This window comes from Bos grunniens, chromosome 4 (genome assembly GCF_055505025.1).
Source record: "Bos grunniens cultivar Pamir isolate PY7600 chromosome 4, Bosgru_T2T1.0, whole genome shotgun sequence".
Classification (NCBI taxonomy): domain Eukaryota; kingdom Metazoa; phylum Chordata; class Mammalia; order Artiodactyla; family Bovidae; genus Bos; species Bos grunniens.
Window position 1 is genome coordinate 38,006,088 of NC_141168.1, and position 23,780 is coordinate 38,029,867.

A 23,780-nucleotide genomic window follows, 5' to 3' on the forward strand; every position below is an offset into this window, starting at 1 on the left:
AGTTAACTCAAGCAATACATCCCTGTAAAATGGGACCTCTGAAATTATCAAGTAAACCCAGCCACACTCTTTCAAATGAGGTCATTCCCCTTACAGAAAGCATACAGAGCTCTCTGTTTCTGTTCGTTTCTTTGTTTTTGGCTTCATGCCTTGGAGGATCTTAGTTCTCCAACCAGGGATTGAATCCCCTACCCCACCTCCTGCTTTGCAAATGTGGAATCTTAACCACTGGACTGCTGGGAAATACCAAATATTAATTCGATCTTTATCAACAGCTAAGTGTACCATTTATCATCTAAGCTTGAATATTTTCGAGACTGAGAAAGTCTACTAGGAATGAATTATATAATTTGAAATAAATATTTATTTATTGGCCCTCAACAGATTTTATGATGCTGATAGCCTTCTAAAATAGTCCTATAAAAACTATTTTTTTAAACAAAATTCTTGAGCTTCCTTGATGGGCTCAGTGATAAAGAATCCACCTGCCAATGCAGAAGACATGAGTTTCATGCCTGATGGGGGAGGATTCCACATGTTGTGGAACAGTTAAGACCCTGTTCCATAGCAACTGAGTCTGGTCTCTAGAGCCTGGGAGCTGCAATTACTGAAGCCCACGCGTCTGGAACCTGTGCTCTGCAAGAAAAGCCATTCAGTGAGAAGCCCAAGTACCACACTGGAGAGTAGCCCCGGATTACCACAACCAGGGAGAAGCCCACACAGCAACTAAGACCCAGCACAGCCAAAAAAATACATACGTTTTTCTTTTTTTTTTTTTTTAGAAGAGTTTATAAAAATCACTAAAAAATAAAATAAGAAAAAGTAAAATTTTCTCTACAAAATGTAGTAACATTTCCATGTCCATTAAAGCAAATTTTACAACACCTTCTTTATTAAGCATTTGAAATAATGTAAGCAAAATAATTATTTTTAATACCTATTTACTTACTTTAATCTGCTACTCAGTCATATCTCCTTCTCTGTCACTGATAGTTTTCTGAAAGGGTTTTTCATTTACTTTTAATTTTTAAAATTGAAATATAGTTCAGGTGTAAAGCAAAGTGATTCAGTTATGCATACATATACACATTCATTTCATTCTTTTTTATGGCTGAGTACTTTTTCACTGTATATATGTACCATATCTTTATCCATTCCTGTCAGTGGACACTTAGGTTGCTCCCATGTCTTGGCTATTATAATAGTGCTGCTGTGAACTTAGGGATGCATGTATCTTTTTGAATTAGAATTTTCATCTTTTCTTGATATATGCCCAGGAGTGGGATTTCTGGGTGATATGATAACTCTATTTTTAAAGAAAAACTTACTTTAAGAAAAACATTTGGTTTATTGAAGTATAGTTAATTTACAATATTGTGTTAATTTCTGTTGTACAGCAGTGAGTCAGTTATATATACATTCTTTTTCATTTTGGTTTAATCACAGGATATTGTATGTAGTTCCCTGGGCTATCAGTAGGACCTTATTGTTTATCCATTCTTATATAATAATTTGAATCTGCTAATCCCAAACACCCAATTCATTCCTTCCCCGCCCTCCTCTGCCTTGACAACCACAAGTCTGTTCTGTATGTCTGTGAGTCTGGTTCTGTTTTATAGATAAGTTCATTTGTATCGTATTTTAGATTCCACATATAAGTGATATCATATGGTGTTTTTCTTTCTCTTTCTGACTTACTTCACTTAGCATTGTTACTGAAAATTCTGTCCTTGTCCCTGATGCTGATGAGAATGAGAACACAGTATTGAGAGTAAAGGAAAAAGAAATCTATTGATTTGCCAATAATTAAATGGGTAGCCAACCAGCGTCTTGAAATCAACCATTCTTGGAAGAAGCAAGTGTAAAGAAAAGTCTTGCAACTGGGGTTAAGATAAGAGGAACAAGCAAAACAGCATGAAGGCCTGCCCACATTAATCAGTAACAAAGAATGCTGAGTTTAGTTCCCAGCAACTCAGGGAGAAGAGAAAAACAGTTTTGCTTAGAAATCATTCATCAAACAGTATTAGCCTCGTGGCCCTGTTACAATATGATGGTCTCTAGGACCATCCATGTTGCTGCAGCTGGCATTATTTCATTCTTTTAATGGCTGAGTAATATTCCATTGTATATATGTACTACATCTTCTATATGTACTATGCCCATTCATTTGTTGAAGGACATTTTGGTTGTTTCTGTCTTGGTTATTGTAATTAGTGCTGCTATGAACATAAAAGTCAAGTTGCTCAGTCATGGCCAAATCTTTGTGACCCCATGAACTGTAGCCTACCACGCTCCTCCATCCATGGGATTTTCCAGGCAAGAGTACTGGAGTGAGTTGCCATATCCTTCTCCAGGGGATCTTCCTGACCCAGGGATTGAACCCTGGTCTCCTGCATTGTAGGCAGATGCTTTACCATCTGAGCCACCAGGGAAGTCTTAAGGGTGCATGTATTTGTTTGAAATATGATTTTCTCTAGTTGTATATCCAAGAGTGGGATTGCTGGGTCATATGACAATTCTCTTTTTAGCTTTTTTACTGTTTTTCGTAGTGGCTGTACCAATTTACATTCCTACCAACAGTGTAGGAGGGTTCCCTTTTTTCTACACCATCCCCAGAATTTATTATTTTCAGACTTTTTAATGGCCATTCTGAGCAGTGGGAGGTGGCAGTTTTGATTTGCATTTCTGTAAGAATTAATGATGTTGGACATCTTTTCGTGTGCCTGTCATCTGTATGGCTTCTTTGGGGGAAATATCTATTTAGGTCTTCTGCCCACTTTTCAATTGGGTTGTTTTTTTTTTTGATAATGAGTTGTGCAAACTATTTGTATATTTTGGAAATTAAGCACTTGGTTGCATAGTTTGCAAGTTTTTTTCCCCATTTTGTTGCTTGTTTTTTCATTTTATTTATGGTGTCTTTTGCTGTGGAAAAGCTGGTGAATTTGTTTAGGTCCCATTTTGATTTTTGTTTTCATTTCTGTTGCCTTGGGAGATTGACCTAAGGAAACACTAGCATGATTTATGTTACAGAATGTTTTGCCTGTGTTCCCTTCTATGAGTTTTATGGTTTCATGTCTTGTATTTAAGTGCTTAAACCATTTTGAGTTTATTTTTGTATGTAGTGTGAGGGAGTGTTCTAACTTCATTGATTTATATGCAGCTGTCTAACTTTCCCAGCACCACGTGCTGAAGAGACTGTGAGAAAAACTTACTATTTTAAATGATTTAAATATTTTTTTCAAAAAACTTGCCAGTAATCATCTTCAAATGTACATTTTATAGTTAGTAAATTTAAAATTGCTCACACCTTCACTTTGCTCTTCTCTACATACTGCTGTCTATATTTTAATTTTAAAAAATACTATTTTTACATATATAACATGCAAGTAAATGTAGAAGAAATTCTGCTCAATGGAGAAAACGTTAAATTCTAATTTCCTTTATATTGATATTTGTAAATATTTCAACTCAAATATTCTCAGAATTTTTATCTCTTGCTTCCATTCAAAGTTTCTTTAAGAGTTTTTTGGACATTTTTAAATTGTGAGTAAACATACATAAATTTTACCTTCTTAACCATTTTTTATAGACATTTAAAAAATGTATTTTAACTTTTTCTGGGCATAAGTGCGTTCTTTCAAAGAAGAAACTATCTGTAGTTGATTTTTAGGTGTTAAACCTAGCATCTATAGGAATTCAAAAAGTTACTGAATGAATAACCAAACTTTTTTTTCTTTCTTGTACTTTAAAGGATAACACAACCCACAAGTATTTTTATTTTTTAAAATAGGATAGAACACAGACTTTTAGGATACAGGATAGACTTATTACATATACTTCCTTTATATTTTGCCTGCTAGAAGAAGCTATATTTGAAATTTGAAATGTTTCCAGATTTACTTTTAGCTAAAACTAAAATATATGTATAATTGTTTGTGCTTAATATATATTTAAAGCTATAATAAAAAGACAAATACTCTTTAATTTTATTTGAGTAGAGTTCAGTAGCATTAAGTACATTCACATTGTGGTGTAACCATCAGCACTATCTACCTTGCAGAACTCATTTCATCTTGCAAAACTGAAATTCTGTACCAATGAAATTATAGCTCCTCATTCTCCCATCCCTCCAGACTTTGGTAACCCCATCCTACTTTCTGGCTCTAAATTTGACTACTCTAGATAAGTTACACAAGTGGGACCATACAATATTTATCCTTTTATGACTGGCTTATTTCACTTAGCATAATGCCCTCAAGGTTCATCTATGTTGTACTATGTATCAGAATTTTCTGCTTTTTTAGGGCAGGATAATATTCTGTTTTATATATAAGGCAGGATAATATTCTGTTTTATATATATTATACATATAATATTCCATTTATATATATATGGAACTATTATCCTGCCATATATACCACGTTTTGTTTGCCCATTCATCCACCAATGGATACTTGGTTTGCTTCCACATTTTGATTATTGTAAATATTACTGCTATGAACATAGTGCAAATATGTCTTGAAGTCGCTACTTTAAATTCCTTTGAGTATTATCCTGAACTGGAATTGCTGATTATATAGTGGTTCCATTTTCAGTTTTTTGAGAAACTGCCACTTTGTTCTCCATAGAGGCTGTAGCATTTTATACAGCCACAAACAGTACATAAGTGTTCCAGTCTTCCGGTATCCCCACCAATACCTGTTGTTTTGTTTTTGATAGTAGCTGTCCTAATAGGTATGGGGTGGTATCTCACTGTGATTTGTGTTTGCATTTCCCTGTTGATTAGTTACGCTGAGCATCTTTTTTTTTTTTAGTTGCTTTACAGTGTTGGGTTAGTTTCTGCTTGTACAGCAAGCTGAATCAGCCACATGTATACATACATCCCCTTTGTCAGCGCAGAACATTGAGTAGAGTTCCTGGGTTATACAGTTGGTTCTCATTAGTTATCTCCTTTATACATAGTAGTGTATATATGTCCATCCCAGTCTCTCAGTTCATCCCAGCCCCTTTCCCTACTTGCTGTTCATATGTTTGTTCTCTATGTCTGTGTCTCTATTTCTGCTTTGCAAATAAGTGCATTTGTACCAGTTTTCTAGATCCCACATACACATGTTAATATACAATATTTGATTTTCTTTTTCTGACTTACTTTACTCTGGATGACAGTCTCTAGGTCCATCCATGATCTCTGCAAATGGCAGTTTCATTCTTTCTTATGACTGAGTAATATTCCATTGTTGATGTGTGCCACATCTTCTTTATCCATTTTTCTATTGATGAACTTTTAGGTTGCTTCCCTGTCTTAGCTCTTGTAAATAGTGCTGCAATGAGCTTTGGAGTGCATGTATCATTTGTAATTATGGTTTTCTCTGAGTATATGCCCAGGAGTGGGATTGCTGGATCATAGGATAGATCTATTTCTAGTTTTATAACAAACCTCCACTATGGGGACTTAATGGCTATATCACTTTACACTCCCACCAACAGTGTAAGAGGGTTCCCTTTTCTCTACACCTTTTCCAGCACTTACTGTTTGTGGAGTTTTTGATGATGGCCGTTCTGTTTTGATTTTAATTTCTCTAGTAATTAGTGATGTTGAGCATCTTTTCATGTGCCTCTTAGCCATCTGTATGTCTTCTTTGGAGAAATGTCTGCTTAGGTCTATACTGAGCAGCTTTTCATGTGCTTTTTGACCATTTTTATATATTCTCTTAAGAGCTGTCTGTTTGAGTCCTTTGCCCATTTTAAAATTGGTTTGTTTATTTCTATTGTTGTTAAATTGTAGGAGTGTTTTGTATAGTCTAGATATTAACCTCTTGTCAGATGATTTACAAATATTTCCTCCCATTCCTTGAGTTGCCTTTTTACTTTATTGGTTGTGTCCTTTGATGGACTGAAGTTCTTAATTTTGGTATAGTTTATCTGTTTTTTCTTTTGCTACCTATCAGAACTGATTTTCACTGGAAAAACTAATTTGTATCTATGATTCTTTACAGTGATAATCAAATTTAGATGCTGCAAAATTAATACATTCTATCTACAAACTAAGCTATTCCAAAGTATATTTGCAGAACCTCAAAATTAAATCTTATATCCCCTTTGGCCTATCATTGTCAATTTCTTCAGTTCCTCTGTAGCTTTAGTAGATGTGAGTGTCAACAACTTCCTGTCTGCAAGTATTGTTTTCAAACTGCAATTAGAAAAAAAGAAGTTGAATATTGAGATTTTAAAGACTACAGTTGTTTAACATTTTGAATACAGTGCAAACAAGTTATAGATTACTCACACAAAAGTTTAATACCATTTGCAGGACACTGAATTTGATTCACAAAGTAATTTTTCAATGACTCAAACATCTCTGGGCTACTCAGGTGGCTCTGTGGTAATAAATCCACGCGCCAGTGCAGGAGACACAGGTTCGATCCCTCGGTCAGGAAAATCCCCTGAAGAAGGGAATGGCAACTCACTCCAGTATTCTTGCCTAGGCAATCCCAGGGACAGAGGAGCCTGGCAGGCTGTATGTAGTCCATGGGGTTGCAATAAGTCAGACAAGACTTAGCAACTAAACAGCAGCAACAGCAGCAGCAAACATCTCTAAACTCAGTTGATGATAAGCAGTAGAGAAAAAATTTGTATTGCCCTTCATCAGTGTTCTTAGTTTTGACTTTGAGTTTCTACCAAAAAAATGCAGTTCAGATTTACATATTATATGTGTGTGTGTGTGTATAAAGTATTTTAAAAATTTGACAGGTACAGCTGCTATTTTAATTGCAAGGTGTTTGAATGCAACTGTGAATTATGTGCTGCACAGGCTTCTTAATTTAGTAAGAACATTGCTTTTTTGCCATGACTCTGTGCTGCATCAAGAGTTGTATTCAAAACTTCCTTGCCAGTCCAGTGGTTAAGACTCCATGCTTCCATTGCAGCAGATGCAGGTTCTAACCCTGGTGAGGAAGCTAAGATCGCATCTGCCTTACAATCAAAAACCCAAAACATAAAGCAAGCAATGTTGTAACAAATTTAATAAAGACTTTGAAAACAATCTACATAAAAACAGGAGTTGTATTTACATTAATCCAGTAAAAAAATTATCTCTTAGTTGGATTCCCCCAGAAGCAGACACAGAGGCTAGCATTGAGTGCACATCTTCTATTTGGAGGCTCAGGAAACTAGAGAAGATGCTTAAGAGCCCCCTGGCCAGCAAGAAGATCAAATCAGTCAATCCTAAAGGAAATCAATCCTGAATATTCATTGGAAGGACTGATGCTGAAGCAAAGCTCCATTACTTTGGCCACCTGATGGGAAGAACTGACACATTGGAGAAGACCCTGATGCTGAAGACGACTGAACCAGCTACCCTCTGCAGGAGTCCAGTGTAACCATATTGGGCTGGGGTTATCCATGGATGGGATAAAGATCAAGCAGTTGCTCATTAGATGACCAACTCCTTAGGACCACATGTGTGGCTATAGTTGGAGCTGAGAGGAGGGGGCAGGGGTTGCAACCTTGGCTAGGACACAGGTCTACAATGTCTTTGGCTAAACTGCCGTGTTTGAGTTTAGAGAGTAAGAAAGCATATGGCAAATACACTCTAGAGAAAGTAGCATGGTGTAGGCATCTAGCATGAAGAAAGTGAGGGGGATAAAGTCCACTTTCCAGGAGTGAGAGAGCCACACTGGAACCAGGAAGGAAAACTCTTCCTCCTGCAGTCTCTCCAAGGTGATTGTTACTGAGTCCAAACTCATACTGCTCATCACATGACAAGCCAATAAATCAAGAGACAAGTGGATGGGGCAGCAAATAGTGGCTTTATTCGGAAAGCTAGCAGATGGAGATGATGATGGACTAGTGTTCCAAGGAATCATCTTGCCTGGGTTTGAATGCTAATTTCTTTCATAGAGCAAAGGGAGGGAGGTAAGGAGTTTAAGTGAATAAGGGTGATAAGTCATTGTGCATGTTTCCTGGTTCCAGCCAGACCCTGGAGGAGCTATTTTAATTTCTACAGCCATTTACAGGTAGGCCTGGTCAGAATGTCTCCTGTGAACTAAACAAAGGTATTTTAGCTTAAACTTAGGCAAGGGAGGCAGAGTTATCAGAGATGGGCCATTATGTATACTTTAAGCTATAGGCAACATCCCTTTAGTGATAAATTTGTAGCAAAACCAATAGAATACAAAATTTGTTAGTTGCTCAATAGTGTCTGACTCTTTGTGATGCCATGGACTGTAGCCCCAAGGCTCCTCTGTCCATGGAATTCTCCAGGCAAGGATACTGGTGTGAGATAGACATTCCCTTTTCCAGGGGATCTTCCCAACCCAGGGATCAAACCTGGGTCTCCTGAATTGCAGGCAGATTCTTTAGTGGCTGAGCTACCAGGGAAGAAACAGATCCAATATGGAGTCAGATTTGCTTTGCCCTGTTACATTAATTTGAAAGCTATGCTCACTGCTCAGGTAAATCACTCATTCCTAGATGAAACCACAGTAGCCAACAGATGTACAAAGGATAGTCTGCCAAACTCATCCCAGCTTACTTTAATGTTACTACCACTACTTTTAAAACAGAAATATTTAGGACAAAGGCTAAACCAGATAGGATATAACATGACTTTGGTCTTTCTGAAATGAATGGGGATTAGTTACCCTATGGATTCCACATGTCAAATCCTTAAAATTTAATTGGAAACTGTGGCTTAGGCCAGGAAAATCAAGCAGGACTTCTTCCAACTGCTGTTCTCTCTGGAATCTAAAAGGCTCTTTTCTCTAAACAGCCCACTGAGAAATGGGTCTGCTTTCGTCACCCAGGCATGGTGGAACCGAGAGAACAGGGGGACATGCAGCATTGTTCCATGCAGTGACCTCACCCAAGAAGGAAGCGTAGTTCAAAGAGTATCAGACTCTGACCAATGATATCAGCCACTCTTCCTCTCATGTGGATAAATGAGTACAGGGATGGAAAGAGACACAAGAAATATGCGACAAAATACTTGCTTCAGGCACCCCTCCACCTCTACTGACCAAATTAGAGCCCTCCGGTCACTTCTGCCTCTTCTCCAGCAAGCAAATTTTTTACCCTCATATCCAGTTGGGCTTCCCTGATGGCTCAGCAGGTAAAGAATCCGCCTGCAATGTGGGAAAGCTGGGTTGAATCCCTGGGTTGGGAAGATCCCCTAGAGAAGGGAAAGACTACCCACTTCAGTATTCTGGCCTGAAGAATTCCATGGACTGTAATAGTCCATGGGGTCACAGAGAATCAGACACAACTGAGCAACTTTCACTTTCATATCCAGTCACTCAGCCCTGTCTCCCCTTCCTCCAAAATATACCAAGAATCTACCCCATCTTTTGTCTCTCCACACTGCCCACTAGAGTTATCTTTCCAGACATGTTTGAAGTCTGCATCCTCTAGTGTCTTTTTTACAAGTAGGATGGAGTGCAAACTTCTTAGCTTGAAAGACAGTGCTTCCTGAAGCTGACTGTGCATGCAAGGTATCTGAAGCAGTTCTTTAAACAGCAAATAGGGAGTTATCTGGTGGCCTAGTGGTTAGGATTTGGGGCTTTCATGGCCATGGTCCAGGTTGAATCCACGGTTGAGGATTAAAGATCCTGCAAGCTACATGACACCAAAACAAACAAACCAAAAACCAACCAAACAAAAAACCATAGCAATTAGTGGTCTCCCTCTCAAAGGCTTGCATCCTGGGGTAGGTACAGAAATCTGTAGAGAGCTCTGCATCTGTATAGTGCAACCTCAACTCCATTCTCCCCCTCCTCACAACCCTTCATAACCTGAGGCCACAGAGACTTTTTCATTTTCTTACCATGACACACACTTCCATGCAGAGTAATTTTACTTATCTTTTTAGCATATTTGTTCCTGTTTTTCTTGCCTTAATAAGTCCACATTATTTAAACATCTTGCCCCAGGGACTGTACTGTGAGATCCTTAGATATCCAATGGGAAGAGATAGTGTCATCTTAGTGTCCTACCACACATATTATACTTCATCAGTCAGTTCGGTCACTCAGTCGGTCCGACTCTTTGTGACCCTATGGACTGCAGCAAGCTAGGCATCTCTGTCCATCACCAACTCCGGAGTTTACTCAAACTCATGTCCACTGAGTTGGTGATGCCATCCAACCATCTCACCCTCTGTTGTCCCCTTCTCCTCCCACCTTCAGTCTTTCCCAGCATCAGGATCTTTTCAAATGAGTTCTTCGTATCAGGTGGCCAAAGTATTGGAGTTTCAGCTTCAGCATCAGTCCCTCCAATGAATATTCAGGACTAATTTCCTTCAGGATGGACTGGTTGGATCTCCTTGCAGTCCAAGGGATTCTCAAGAGTCTTCTCCAACACCACAAATCAAAAGCATCAATTCTTCAGTGCTCAGCTTTCTTCACAGTCCAACTCTCACATCCATACATGACTACTGGAAAAACCATAGCTTTGATTAGAGGGAACTTTGTTGGCAAAGTAATGTCTCTACTTTTTAATATGCTGTTTAGATTGGTCATAACTTATCTTCCAAGAGCAAGCATCTTTTAATTTCATGGCTGCAGTCACCATCTGCAGTGATTTTGAAGCCCCCCAAAATAAAGTCTCTCACTGTTTCCCCATGTATTTGCCATGAAGTGATGGGACCAGATGCCACGATCTTATTATACTTCAGTTCATTTCAGTCGCTCAGTCATGTCCGACTCTGCAACCCCATGAATCACAGCACGCCAGGCCTCCCTGTCCATCACCAGCTCCCGGAGTTCACTCAAACTCATGTCCATCGAGTCAGTGATGCCATCCAGCTATCTCATCCTCTGTCGTCCCCTTTTCCTCCTGCCCCCAATCCCTCCCAGCATCAGGGTCTTTTCCAATGAGTCAACTCTTTGCATGAGGTGGCCAAAGTATTGGAATTTCAGCTTCAGCATCAGTCCTTCCAATGAACACCCAGGACTGATCTCCTTTAGGATGGACTGGTTGGATCTCTTTGCAGTCCAAGGGACTCTCAAGAGTCTTCTCCATTATACTTGCTGCTGCTGCTGCTAAGTTGCTTCAGTCGTGTCTGACTCTGTGCAGTCCCATGGACTGCAGCCTACCAGGCTTCTTCGTTCATGGGATTCTCCAGGCAAGAACACTGGAGTGGATTGCCATTTCCTTCTCCAATACATGAAAGTGGAAAGTGAAAGTGAAGTCACTCAGTTGTGTCTGACTCTTAGCGACCCCATGGGCTGCAGCCTACCAGGCTCCTCCATCCATGGGATTTTCTGGGCAACAGTACTGGAGTGGGGTGCCATTGCCTTCTCCCTCCATTATACTTACTGTGTACTTATTCATGCTGTGCTTAGTTGCTTCATCGTGTCTGACTCTCTATAACCCACTGAACTGTGGCCCACCAGACTCCTCTGTCCATGGGATTTTTCAGGCAAGAATCCTGGGTTGCTTGAATGGGAAGGAATAGGTTGCCATTTCTTCCTAATCTAACTCATATCCTCCTGCATTAAGGCAGATTCTTGACCTGCTGAGACATCAGGGAAGCCTATAGGAAATAATATCTGATATCTAAACTCAAGATATCAAGATAATATCAAGGTGTCCTTTTTTTTTTAAATTTGATGTGTTACAGTAGCATATCTCTTCCTCAGTTCTTCATCTCTCTGTCTAGAGCATTTTTTAATATCTCGATTTTATTTTTTAAATTTTAGTTTATTTTTTTGGCTGCATCACATGGTGTGTGTAATCATATTTCCCCAACCAAGGATTGGAACCTGGGCCCCTGCATTGGAAGTACAGCATCTTAACCACTGGTTCACTATGGAAGTCCCCCTTTTCTTGTTCTTTTTTTTTTTTTTTCCCTTTTCTAGTTCTGAGAGAGATACATAGGAAACAAGATGAAGATCAAAATATCAGCTCCATGATGGAAATGTGATGTTACATGACTTGTTACATGATGGTATGCAATAATGAAATTTCATGAAACTGTAAAAAATATAGATATGTCCATCATGGAGCTGATACTTTGATCTTCATTTCCTATGTGTCTTTCTTAGAACTAGGCAAGGGGGACTTCCCTGGTGGTTCAGTGGTTAAGACCCTCTACTTCCAATTTACAAATATATATAATATGTATTATATATAATCTCAGCCCCATTTATTGATGAGTCAATTCCTAGGCAGGTTGATAAGAAGTCTGGGGTCCTTGTTTGGGAGAAAGGGATCTGGGGTTCCTAAGGAAAAGATCAGTTCAGTTCAGTCACTCAGTTGTGTCCAACTCTTTGTGACCCCATTGAGTGCAGCACGCCAGGCCTCCCTGTCCATCACCAACTCCCAGAGTTTACCCAAACTCATGTCCATTGAGTTGGTCATGCCATCCAATCATCTCATCCTCTGTCATTCCCTTCTCCTCCCACCTTCAATCTTTCCCAGCATCAGGGTCTTTCCAAATGAGTTAGCTCTTCACATCAGGTGGCCAAAGTATTGGAGTTTCAACTTCAACATCAGTCCTTCCAATGAACACTCAGGACTGATCTCCTTTTAGGAGGAGATGGGGGTCTGGAATTCTCAAGGAGGATGAAAGGACAAATGCTTTTTTTTTTCCCCCTCTACATTCCTTAGTCTTAACCACATGAAACATTTTTTTCTTTAAACCCAGAACTGATGATTACACAACAAACCACTCAGTTTAACTTTGAACTCACTTTCAATCCTTATGGCAGAAAGTGAAGAGGAACTAAAAAGCCTCTTAATGAAAGTGAAAGAGGAGAGTGAAAAGTTGGCTTAAAGCTCAACATTCAGAAAACTAAGATCATGGCATCTGGTCCCATCGCTTCAAGGGAAATAGATGGGGGAACAGTGGAAACAGTGTCAGACTTTATTTTGGGGGCTCCAAAATCACTGCAGATGGTGATTGCAGCCATGAAATTAAAAGACACTCCTTCGAAGGAAAGTTATGACCAACCTAGATAGCATATTCAAAAGCAGAGACATTACTTGGCCAACAAACGTCCGTCTAGTCAAGGCTATGGTTTTTCCAGTGGTCGTGTATGGATGTGAGAGTTGGACTGTGAAGAAGGCTGAGTGCCAAAGAATTGATGCTTTTGAACTGTGGTGCTGGAGAAGACTTTTGAGAGTCCATTGGACTGCAAGGAGATCCAACCAGTCCATTCTAAAGGAGATCAGTCCTGGGTGTTCATTGTAAGGAATGATGCTAAAGCTGAAACTCCAATACTTTGGCCACCTCATGTGAAGAGTTGGCTCATTGGAAAAGACCTTAATGCTGGGAGGGATTGGGGACAGGAGGAGAAAGGGATGACAGAGGATGAGATGGCCGGATTACATCACCGACTCAATGGACATGAGTTTGAGTGAATTCTGGGAGTTTGTGCTGGACAGGGAGGCCTGGTGTGCTGCAATTCATGGGGTAGCAAAGAGTCAGACACGACTGAGTGACTGAACTGAACTGAGGGATTATATAACAACAGATCTTCACGACCCAGATAATCACGATGGTGTGATCACTGACCTAGAGCCAGACATCCTGGAATGTGAAGTCAAGTGGGCCTTAGAAAGCATCGCTACGAACAAAGCTAGTGGAGGTGATGGAATTCCAGTTGACCTGTTCCAAATCCTGAAAGATGATGCTGTGAAAGTGCTGCACTCAATATGCCAGCAAATTTGGAAAACTCAGCAGTGGCCACAGGACTGGAAAAGGTCAGTTTTCATTCCAATCCCAAAGAAAGGCAATGCCAAAGAATGCTCAAACTACCGCACAATTACACTCATCTCACACGCTAGTAAAGTAATGCTCAAAATTCTCCAAGCCAGGCTTCAGCAATATGTGAACCATGAACTTCCTGATGTTCAAACTGGTTTCAGAAAAGGCAGAGGAACGAGAGATCAAATTGCCAACATCCGCTGGATCATGGAAAAAGCAAAAGAGTTTCAGAAAAACATCTATTTCTGCTTTATTGACTATGCCAAAGCCTTTGACTGTGTGGATCACAATAAACTGTGGAAAATTCTGAAAGAGATGGGAATACCAGACCACCTGACCTGCCTTTTGAGAAATCTGTATGCAGGTCAGGAAGCAACAGTTAGAACTGGACATGGAACAACAGACTGGTTCCAAATAGGAAAAGGAGTTCATCAAGGCTGTATATTGTCACCCTGTTTATTTAACTTCTATGCAGAGTACATCATGAGAAACGCTGGACTAGAAGAAACACAAGCTGAAATCAAGATTGCCGGGAGAAATATCAATAACCTCAGATATGCAGATGACACCACCCTTATGGCAGAAAGTGAAGAGGAACTCAAAAGCCTGTTGATGAAAGTGAAAGTGGAGAGTGAAAAAGTTGGCTTAAAGCTCGACATTCAGAAAATGAAGATCATGGCATCTGGTCCCATAACTTCATGGGAAATAGATTGGGAAACAGTGGAGACAGTGTCAGACTTTATTTTTCTGGGCTCCAAAATCACTGCAGATGGTGACTGCAGCCATGAAATTAAAAGACACTTATTCCTTGGAAGGAAAGTTATGACCAACCTAGATAGCATATTCAAAAGCAGAGACATTGCTTTGCCAACAAAGGTTCATCTAGTCAAGGCTATTGTTTTTCCTGTGGTCATGTATGGATGTGAGAGTTGGACTGTGAAGAAGGCTGAGCGCCGAAGAATTGATGCTTTTGAACTATGGTGTTGGAGAAGACTCCTGAGAGTCCCTTGGACTGCAAGGAGATCCAACCAGTGCATTCTGAAGGAGATCAGCCCTGGGATTTCTTTGGAAGGAATGATGCTAAAGCTGAAACTCCAGTACTTTGGCCACCTCATGCGAAGAGTTGACTCGTTGGAAAAGACTCTGTTGCTGGGAGGGATTGGGGGCAGGAGGAGAAGGGGACGACAGAGGATGAGATGGTTGGATGGCATCACTGACTCGATGGACTTGAGTCTGGGTGAACTCCAGGAGTTGGTGATGGACAGGGAGGCCTGGTGTGCTGCAATTCATAGGGTCGCAAAGAGTCGGACATGACTGAGCTACTGATCTGATCTGATCTGATCTGTACCCTTCTTGAGAGTGTCTCCTTCCTGAAAACCTTCTGACTAATCCTGATATCTTAAAATGTATATTATGGGAGTGGGTCTGGTAGAATCTTTCTATTGTTAAGTTTTACCTGAAAGTAAATGTGGCCATGGGTCTGGTAAAATTTTCAGAAACTTGAGACATTCTTTTGATTTATTGTAATAATCTAGTGAGGAGGGCACTCTCCATCCCCCTTCTGATGTCTGTGTCAGAAATTTTCTCTTCACCTTTTCTTACTTTAATAAAACTCTTCTACACAAAAGCTCTTGAGTGATCAAGCCTGGTCCCTGGTCCAGAAGCTAAATCTTTGGAGATCATGAATCCAACATTGTTTACTATAAGCTATCACTGATAGACTGTATCTTGGAAGACGACGCTAAGTGTGTGATCATATTGGCTTATGACTGTACTTTGCTGTCTGAGTAAAACTGTTTCATTTGGGGTGGGACCTACCTTTAAGCAGAGTGTCAGAGAGCTTAAGAGTAGAAGTAGGGTGAGGAGAGAGAGAAAGAAGCAAAGAAGCCAAGTCCATTTTCCTCTTCAAAATTCTCCATCAAATAATTCACCCTTAGCCTGGGTACCAGTGAAGGGAAAAGGAGAGAGGTGGAGAAAGGCCTGATGATATGTAATGGAAGTTTCATATGAAAATGTACAGATTTGGAAATAAATTCCCCCTCTACAGTACTGTGGGCTTGCCTAGTGGCTCAGTGGTAAAGAATCTGCCTTCCAGTCTAGAAGACCCAGGTTTGATTCCTTGGTTGGGAAGATCCCCTGGAGAAGGAAATGGCAACCCACTCCACTATTCTTTCTTGGGAAATCCCATGGACAGAGAAGCCTGGTGGGCTACAGTCCATGGGGTCGCAAAAGAGTCAGCCATGACTTAGCGACTAAACTAACAGTACTATAATTATTTTATATGATCATTTCTCATTCTGCTTCTGTAGACTCCTAGAATCCCAAGATAATTTTATTTATTTTTGCATTTCCTGTGCCTGGTACAGTGTTCAATAAATAATTGCTTGATGAATGCTTAATCCTGAAGTTGAAATTAAGACCTTAGATTTTACTAGTACTTGTACCTCAAATTTCTAGATCACAGAGCTTCTAGTACTTTCTAATTCCCAGCAGTCTCTCAACATAATTACATGCATTTTCATCATATTTAGACATTGTCTACAAGTGTTATTTTTTTGCCTAATTTTCTTCCCCAAATAGCTGAGACATGTATCTATTTTTAGTTGCTCTCTTCATTTAAATTCAAATAGGACAAAAGCCAGAATCCAGTGTCCTGCTGCAGTGTACACAGCTTGAGAATGATTTCTAAATATTTGCCGGCTTCTGTAAGCAAAAGAGACCTTGTGAGGCATCACTGATATAGGTTGATTGGGACCAAGTGGGAATTATATAATTCTAATTTCCAGAATCCTTCTTTACATAGGAAAAGTTTTGGTAGGCAGCAACAGAAAGATGTCCTTCTTGTAGGAGGAACCTCTCCCCTAGGCAGCCTGTAGCTGCGTCTGCTTAGTTAAGCTGTGGAGTAGTGTGGGCATCAGTAAAGGTGGGGAGAGGCTGAAACAGACCTCAGGAATGAAGTGGGAAGAGCAGAGACCCTTGGGTTGGAACTTCAGTGTGTCAGTTACATTTCAGAGCTACAGTTTCTTCATTTCTAAGGGGAATTAATAACATTCCTTTTGCTGGGCTAGCCATAAGTTCTGAGTGAGGCCAGAGGGGGTACCACTGAGAAGCAGACACATTCATTTCATTTGTATGTCAGGTTAACCTGTATCATGGGAGCATCACACCGCTTCGCCGTCAGCTCTATGGACACAGAGCTGGAGGCATTTTCTGAGCAAATTTATTTTTCAAAACCTTCTTTTGAGGCATTGTCCATATGTTCTACGCTTGAATTTTTTCTTCATTTGTGAAAACGTAAACACACATTCAGGCACTTTGACCATATTACAATTACCATATTGTTTATCTTTTTTGCTTGAACACAAGCTGCGTGTTTCCATGCTCATCTGGTCTCCTTGGCTAAGAGGATGACTTCTATGCCACTTAGGAATGGTTGACATTTAAATCTTAGCAGTGACTGTTGGAACACTTCCAAATTAATTTTGGAAAATTGATTGAAATCCAATTTTTTTCCTCTGTAAAGACTCATAAGAAACTATTAACAGTGATTACTTTTTGGATGAGAAGTTTGTGAGGGGCAAATGAGCTGTGATGGACATCCTCTGAGACAAGCTACCTCCTGGGATTCAAACCCTTGTGTTATTCCCCTCCTATCTCTTTTTAAGTCCTTATTGAAATTTTTTTAAACAATATTGCTTCTGTTTTATATTTTGGTTTTTTGGCCAAGAGGCATGTGGGATCTTAGCTCCAACCAGGAATCGAATACGTACCTCCTGCACTGGAAAGTGAAGTCTTAGCCACTGGACCACCAGGGAAGTCCCCTGTTATCCCCTCCTCTGGAATGTAGACTGAATGTATTTGCTTACCTCTGGTAAGTACAACTCAGCAGAAGTGATGGATATCGCTTCCCCGATGAAGTTATAGAAAGACAGTGGCTTCCATCTTGGCTGTTTTCTGTTGCTTTCTCTTGTTTGCTCACCGGAAGGGAAGCTGGTGGCCGTGTTGTGGGCTGCCCTATGCATAGCCCACATGGTAAGCAACTGAGGGCAGCCTGCAGCCAACAGCCCATGAGAACTGAGGCCCTCAGTCCATTGCCTGTAAGGGGCTAAATGCTGCCAGCAACCACGTGACTGAGTTGGAAGAAGATCTCCCCCTAGCTGAGTGTTTAGATGAGACTGAAGTCCTGTCAACAGCTTGACCACAGCCCAAAAGATCTAGAACCAGAGACAACCAGCTAAGCAGCACCTGGATTTCTGACCTACAGTAACTGAGATAATAAGTGTTTTGTTAAGTTGCTGTTTTGGGGCGGAGGTGGGCGTAAATTTGTTTCTTGGCAACAGATAACTCATCCAGGAAGAGGGGATGGAAAAGAGCTATAATAAGCAGCATTTACCTTTTTTATACCTTCTATGCTATGAATTTTCTATTTGTATATATGCATTATTTGTACTTTGGGTGCGGGTTGTCTGTTTCAATGATGGGAGTTTATTATTCGGCTCTTTGGTGAAATATCAGAGTACAGAAAACTTTTAAAAATACTGTCAACGGGTATTATTTAAGAAGGTAGATTATGGCAAACTGCAAATTGGCTCACTCAACATCAACTCTTCTATTGCCTTCCCATATTATAGAAGCTAGAAATTGATAAAAGCACACCTACATTTTCCAGACTCTCTTGTAGTGGGGGACCAATGTGTAACCTAGCTTTCACCAAGTACACATACTACTTGTATAAAACGGAGAAGAAAGAAATTCACAACGTGAGATGGTGGTAATTTCTGGCAAATTTGTGGGTAGAACTGCTGATTATTCTGCAGTAACTGTGGCAGAGAGTCTATTGTCTAGAAGCACATTAGACAATAGTCCAAAAGTACCAGTGAGAGGGTGGGGTTGCCATGGAGCTTTTGAAAAAAGTTTTATAGAATTTGTTGTTGTTGTTCAGTCACTCAGTCGTGTCCAAGTCTTTGTGACCCCATGCACTGCAGCATGCCAGGCTTCCCTGTCCTTCACTATCTCCTGGAGTTTGCTCCAACTCATGTCCATTGAGTTGGTGATGCCATCCAACCATCTCACTCTGTCCCCTTCTTCTCCTGCCCTCAGTCTTTCCCAACATCAGCGTCTTTTCCAGTGAGTCAGCTCTTTGCATCAGGTGGCCAAATTATTGGAGCTTCAGCATCACTAAATGAATATTCAGGACTGATTTCCTTTAGGATTGACTGGTTTGATCTCCTTGCTGTACAAGGGACCCTGAAGAGCCTTTACCAGCAACACAATTCAAAAGCATCAATTCTTCGGCACTAAACCTTTTTTTTGGTCCAACTCCTATATCCGTACCTGACTACTGGAGAAACCATAGCTTTGACTATACAGATTTTTGTCAGCAAAGTAATGTCTCTGCTTTTTAATACACTGTCTAGGTGTGTCATAGATTTCCTTTCAAGGAGAAAGTGTCTTCTAATTTCATGGCTGCAGTCATCATCTGCAGTGATTTTGGAGCTCAAGAAAATAAAATAAAATCTGTCACTGCTTCTACTTTTCCCCCATCTATTTGCCATGAAGTGATGGGACTGGATATCATGATCTTAGTTTTTTGAATGATGAGTTTTAAGCCTACTTTTTAGTCTTCTCTTTTACCCTGAAGAGGCTCTTTAGCATCTCTTTGCTTTCTGCCATTAGAGTGGTATCACCTGCATTTCTGAGGTTATTGCTATTTCTCCCAGCAGTCTTGAGTCTAGTTTGTGCCTCATCCAGCCCAGAATTTCACATGATGTACTCTGCATATAAATTAAATAAACTAGGTGACAATATACAGCCTTGTCATACTCCTTTCCCAATTTTGAACCAGTCAGTTGTTCTGTGTCCAGTTCTAAATGTTACTTCTTGACCTGCAAACAGGTTTCTCAGGAAACAGGTAAGGTGTTCTGGTATTCCTGTCTTGTTAAGAATTTCCCACAGTTTGTTGTGATCCACACAGTCAAAAGCTTTCTCATAGCCAATGAAGCAGAGGTAGATGTTTTTCTGGAATTCCCTTGCTTTCTCTATGATCCAATGAATGTTGGCAATTTGATCTCCGGTTATTGTACCTTTTATAAACCCATCTGCAAGCTCTTGGTATACATACTGCTGAAGCCTAGCTTGAAGGATTTTGAGCATTCTCTTGCTAGAATGGGAAATGAGCACAATTGTCTGGTAGTTTGAAGATTCTTTGGCATTGCCCTTCTTTGGGATTGGAATGAAAACAGACCTTTTCTAGTCCTATAGCCACTGCTGAGCTTTCTGAATTTGCTAGCATATTGAGCACAACACTTTAACAGCATCATCTTTTAGGATTTGAAATAGCTCAGCTGGAATTCCATCATGTCCACTAATGACTTCACTGTCCAGGATGTCAAGGTGAGTGACCTAGGGAATAGCTGGGCATTATTCATTTGATGCTATTGTTCCATGTGGAGTAACATCCAACATAAGGATTTAACTGACTTTACTACTTCTCTCTCCTCTCCCCTATCCCCTCCAAAATTTTGTAATTAAGTTACGTTTAATTTTTCTTATAGTATCCTAAAACCTTAAGTAATATAAAGCTTTACTTTCATTGCTTCAATCAAATTTAAACTTCCCATAATACCCCTCCCCATTAATATCTAATCTTCCCTCCAACTTTATTTCCCTTTCTTTCCAGTAAAACATTTTTGAGTGTTAAAAAAATGCAGCATTAATAATTACACTGGAACAGTAAGTGTAATCAAATAAACTTTAGTTCATGCCATTTAAATAGTTATATTTCTGCCAGATCTCTCCACTTGACTTGGAAAATATACTTGAAATTTTCTATGGAAAATGTAAGGTCAAAATTGAGTTATATAGTTTTTCTCTCAATAAGTTAAAATACATAGAAAAATATAGAAAGGAAGTGGGCAAAAAATGTTAGGATTGGTTATTTCCAGATGGTTATATAATGGACATTTTTTATTTCCTGTTTCTCTGTTTTCTGTGTTCTCCTAATTTTCTCCAGAGAGTATGACTTAACTGTTTTTAAACAAGGAAATAAAAGCTGCTGAAAATTTTGAAAAGTACTTCCTTATAACCCACATAAATGAACAAAAGTTTTAACTCATTGTCCAGGGAACTTTGTCTATTCAGACACCACATGTTTTCTCTAAATGTCTCAAAATTATGAAAAATAGCTAATAGATAGGATTTTGCTGGTGGTCCAGTGACTAAGACTCTGCACTCCCATTTCAGGGGGCCTGGGTCTGAGCCCTGGTCAGGGAAGTAGCTCTCACATGCTGTAACTAAGACTTGAATCAGCCAAATTAAAAAAAAAATTTTTTTTTAATAGCTAATAGATCATTTATTTCTGACCATTTTAAAGGAGTGTTATTGGGACCTGCTGCTCACTGCTTACAAAATCAAAACTCAGAAACGTTGATAGAAAGGAAAGCTGCCTTTAATCAGAATGCCAGCAATCGGGGGAAATGGTGGACTCAGTGTCCCCCCTAAAACCATCTCTGAAGATTCTGCTTGGGATGCAAGTTTTAAAGGGAACAATGGGAGTAATCTCAGTCATTAAGATCAGGGTCAGAGTTGTCACTGACCCCCAGTAACTGAAGGCTCATTGACTTCTTGTGATCTTCCTCTATAGCATTGTAACTTTATAAAAATTTCCACCAAGCCACAACCAGCATGCAGTAATCTTAGTTCCCGATCAGAGATTGAAACTGAGCACCCTGTAGTTGGAAGCACAGAGTCCCAACCACTGGACTGCTGGGAAAGTCCTTGTGATCTTGTTCATACAATTTGATCACACACTTTGTTCATGAGATTATTGAAGGGGAAGCTAGGGAAGAGATCTGGTCATCTATTACTTATTTTTCATTTCTACATCTTTGAATCTACAGAGAGAAACAACAAGTTAGGCAAAGTGTTGTGTGATCAAAAGATTTGAAAGATGTGCTTGGGCTAGAGATGAGCAGAGCATAGTGGTGCCTGGTTTAAAAGTTAGGTACAATATAGCTTTGCAGAAGTGACAAGAAAAGGGGCTTCCTGCAAAGGGTGGTTTTCGCCAAAGATCTGCTTATAGGAGAAGTCAAAATACAGTTCTACTCTTTAAGAGCATGTGGCAGGCAATGAAGGAAATGGAAGCATAGGAATTCTTGAAGGAAATTTTGAACTCTCAGAACAATGCTGCTCAAGTGTGGTCTGTAGACTGGCAGCTTCAGCATTCCCTGGGATCTTGTGAGAACATCAAGTTCAAGAGCTCTACCAAAGACACTTTGATTTCAGTTTTTTGCAGGTGGGGCCCAGAAATCTGTCCTCCAGGTGATTCATTTTTTAAGTGATTTTAGTGACTGCTTTTTTTCATTTATTATTTTTTATTGGAGTATAATTGGTTTCCAAAGTTGCATTAGTTTCTATTTTACACATGGTAATGCATATGTTTGAATGCCACTCTCTCAATTCATCCCACCCCTCCATCCCCTATTGTGTCTACAAGTCCATTCTCTATGTCTACATCTCTGTTTCTGCCCTGCAAATAGATTCATCAGTACCATTTTTCTAGATCCCATACATAAACATTAATTTGTTTATAATATTGTTTTCCAAACAAACATACAATATTTATTTTTCTCTTTCTGACTTATTTCACTCTGTATAACAGGCTGTAGGTTCATCCACCTCACTAGAACTGACTCAAATGCATTCCTTTTAGGGCTGAGGAATATGCCGTTGTATATAGGTACCACAACTTCTGTAACCATTCATCTATCGATGGACGTCTAGATTGCTTCCTTGTCCTGGCTACTATAAATAGTGCTGCAATGAACACTGGTGTGCATGTGTTTTTTGGAATTATGGTTTCCTGGGTATATGCCCTGGAGTGATATTGCTGGGTCAGATGGTAGTTCTATTTTTAGTTTTCTCATATTGTTCTCCATAGTGACTGTATCAATTTACATTCTCACCAATAGTGCAAGAGGATTACTTTTCTCTCACTATTTATTGTTTGTACATTTTTTGATGATGACCGTTATGAGCAATGTAAGGTGATTCTTCACTGTAGTTTTGATTTACATTTCTCTCACAATGAGAGATGTTGAGCATCTTTTCATGTGTTTGTTAGCCATCTGTGTGTCTTCTTTGGAAAAATGTCTGCTTAGATCTTCTGCCCATTTTTTGATTGGGTTGTTTGTTTTTCTGGTATTGAGCTGCATGAGCTACTTGTATAATTTTGAGATTAATTCTTTGTCAGTTTCATTTGCAAATATTTTCACCCATTCCAAGTGTTATCTTTTGACATGTTTATAGTTTCCTTTGTTGTGCAAAAGCTTTTCAGTTTAATTAGGCCCTACCTGTTTGTTTTTATTTTTTATATCCATTACTCTGAGATATAGGTCGCAGAGGCTATTGCTGTGATTTATGTCAGAGTGTTCTGCCTATGTTTTCCTCTAAGAGTTTTATAGTTTCTGGCCTTATATTTAGGTCTTTAATCCATTTCAAATTTATTTTTGTGTATGGTATTAGGAAGTGTTCTAAATAATTTCATTCTTTTACATGTAGGTATCCAGTTTTCCAGCACCACTTATTGAAGAGGCTGTGCTTTTTCCATTGTATATTCTTGTCTCTTTCTCAAAGATAAGGTGCCCATAGGTGTGTGGGTTTATCTCTGGGTTTTCTATCTTGTTCCACCAGTCTATATTTCTGATTTTGTGCCCCTACCATACTCTTTATTTTTATTGCTTTATAGTACAGTCTCAAGTCAGTAAGTTGATTCCTCCAGTTTCATTCTTCTTCTCAAGATTGTTTTAGAGTTTTCTCTGTTTCCATACAAATTAAGAAATTTTTTGTTCTGTGAGAACTGCTATTGGTAATTTCATAGGGATTGCACTGAATTGCTTTGGGTACTATAGTCATTTTCACAACATTGATTCTTCCAGTCCAGGAACATAATATATCTCTCCATCTTTTGTGTTGTCTTTGATTTCTTCATCAGTGTCTTATAGTTTTCTGTATACAGTCATTTTGTCTTCTTATGTAGGTTTATTCCTAGGTATTTTATTCTTTTAGTTGCAATGGT

General features: G+C 39.4%; 1 protein-coding gene across 33 annotated transcripts in view; it reads left to right on the top strand.

Annotated features, from left to right (window-relative positions):
• The window catches only part of LOC147373953 (uncharacterized), a 133,314-nt gene that overhangs the window by 31,937 nt on the left and 77,597 nt on the right, over positions 1 to 23,780 (top strand). The gene's annotated exons all lie outside the window — the stretch shown is intronic.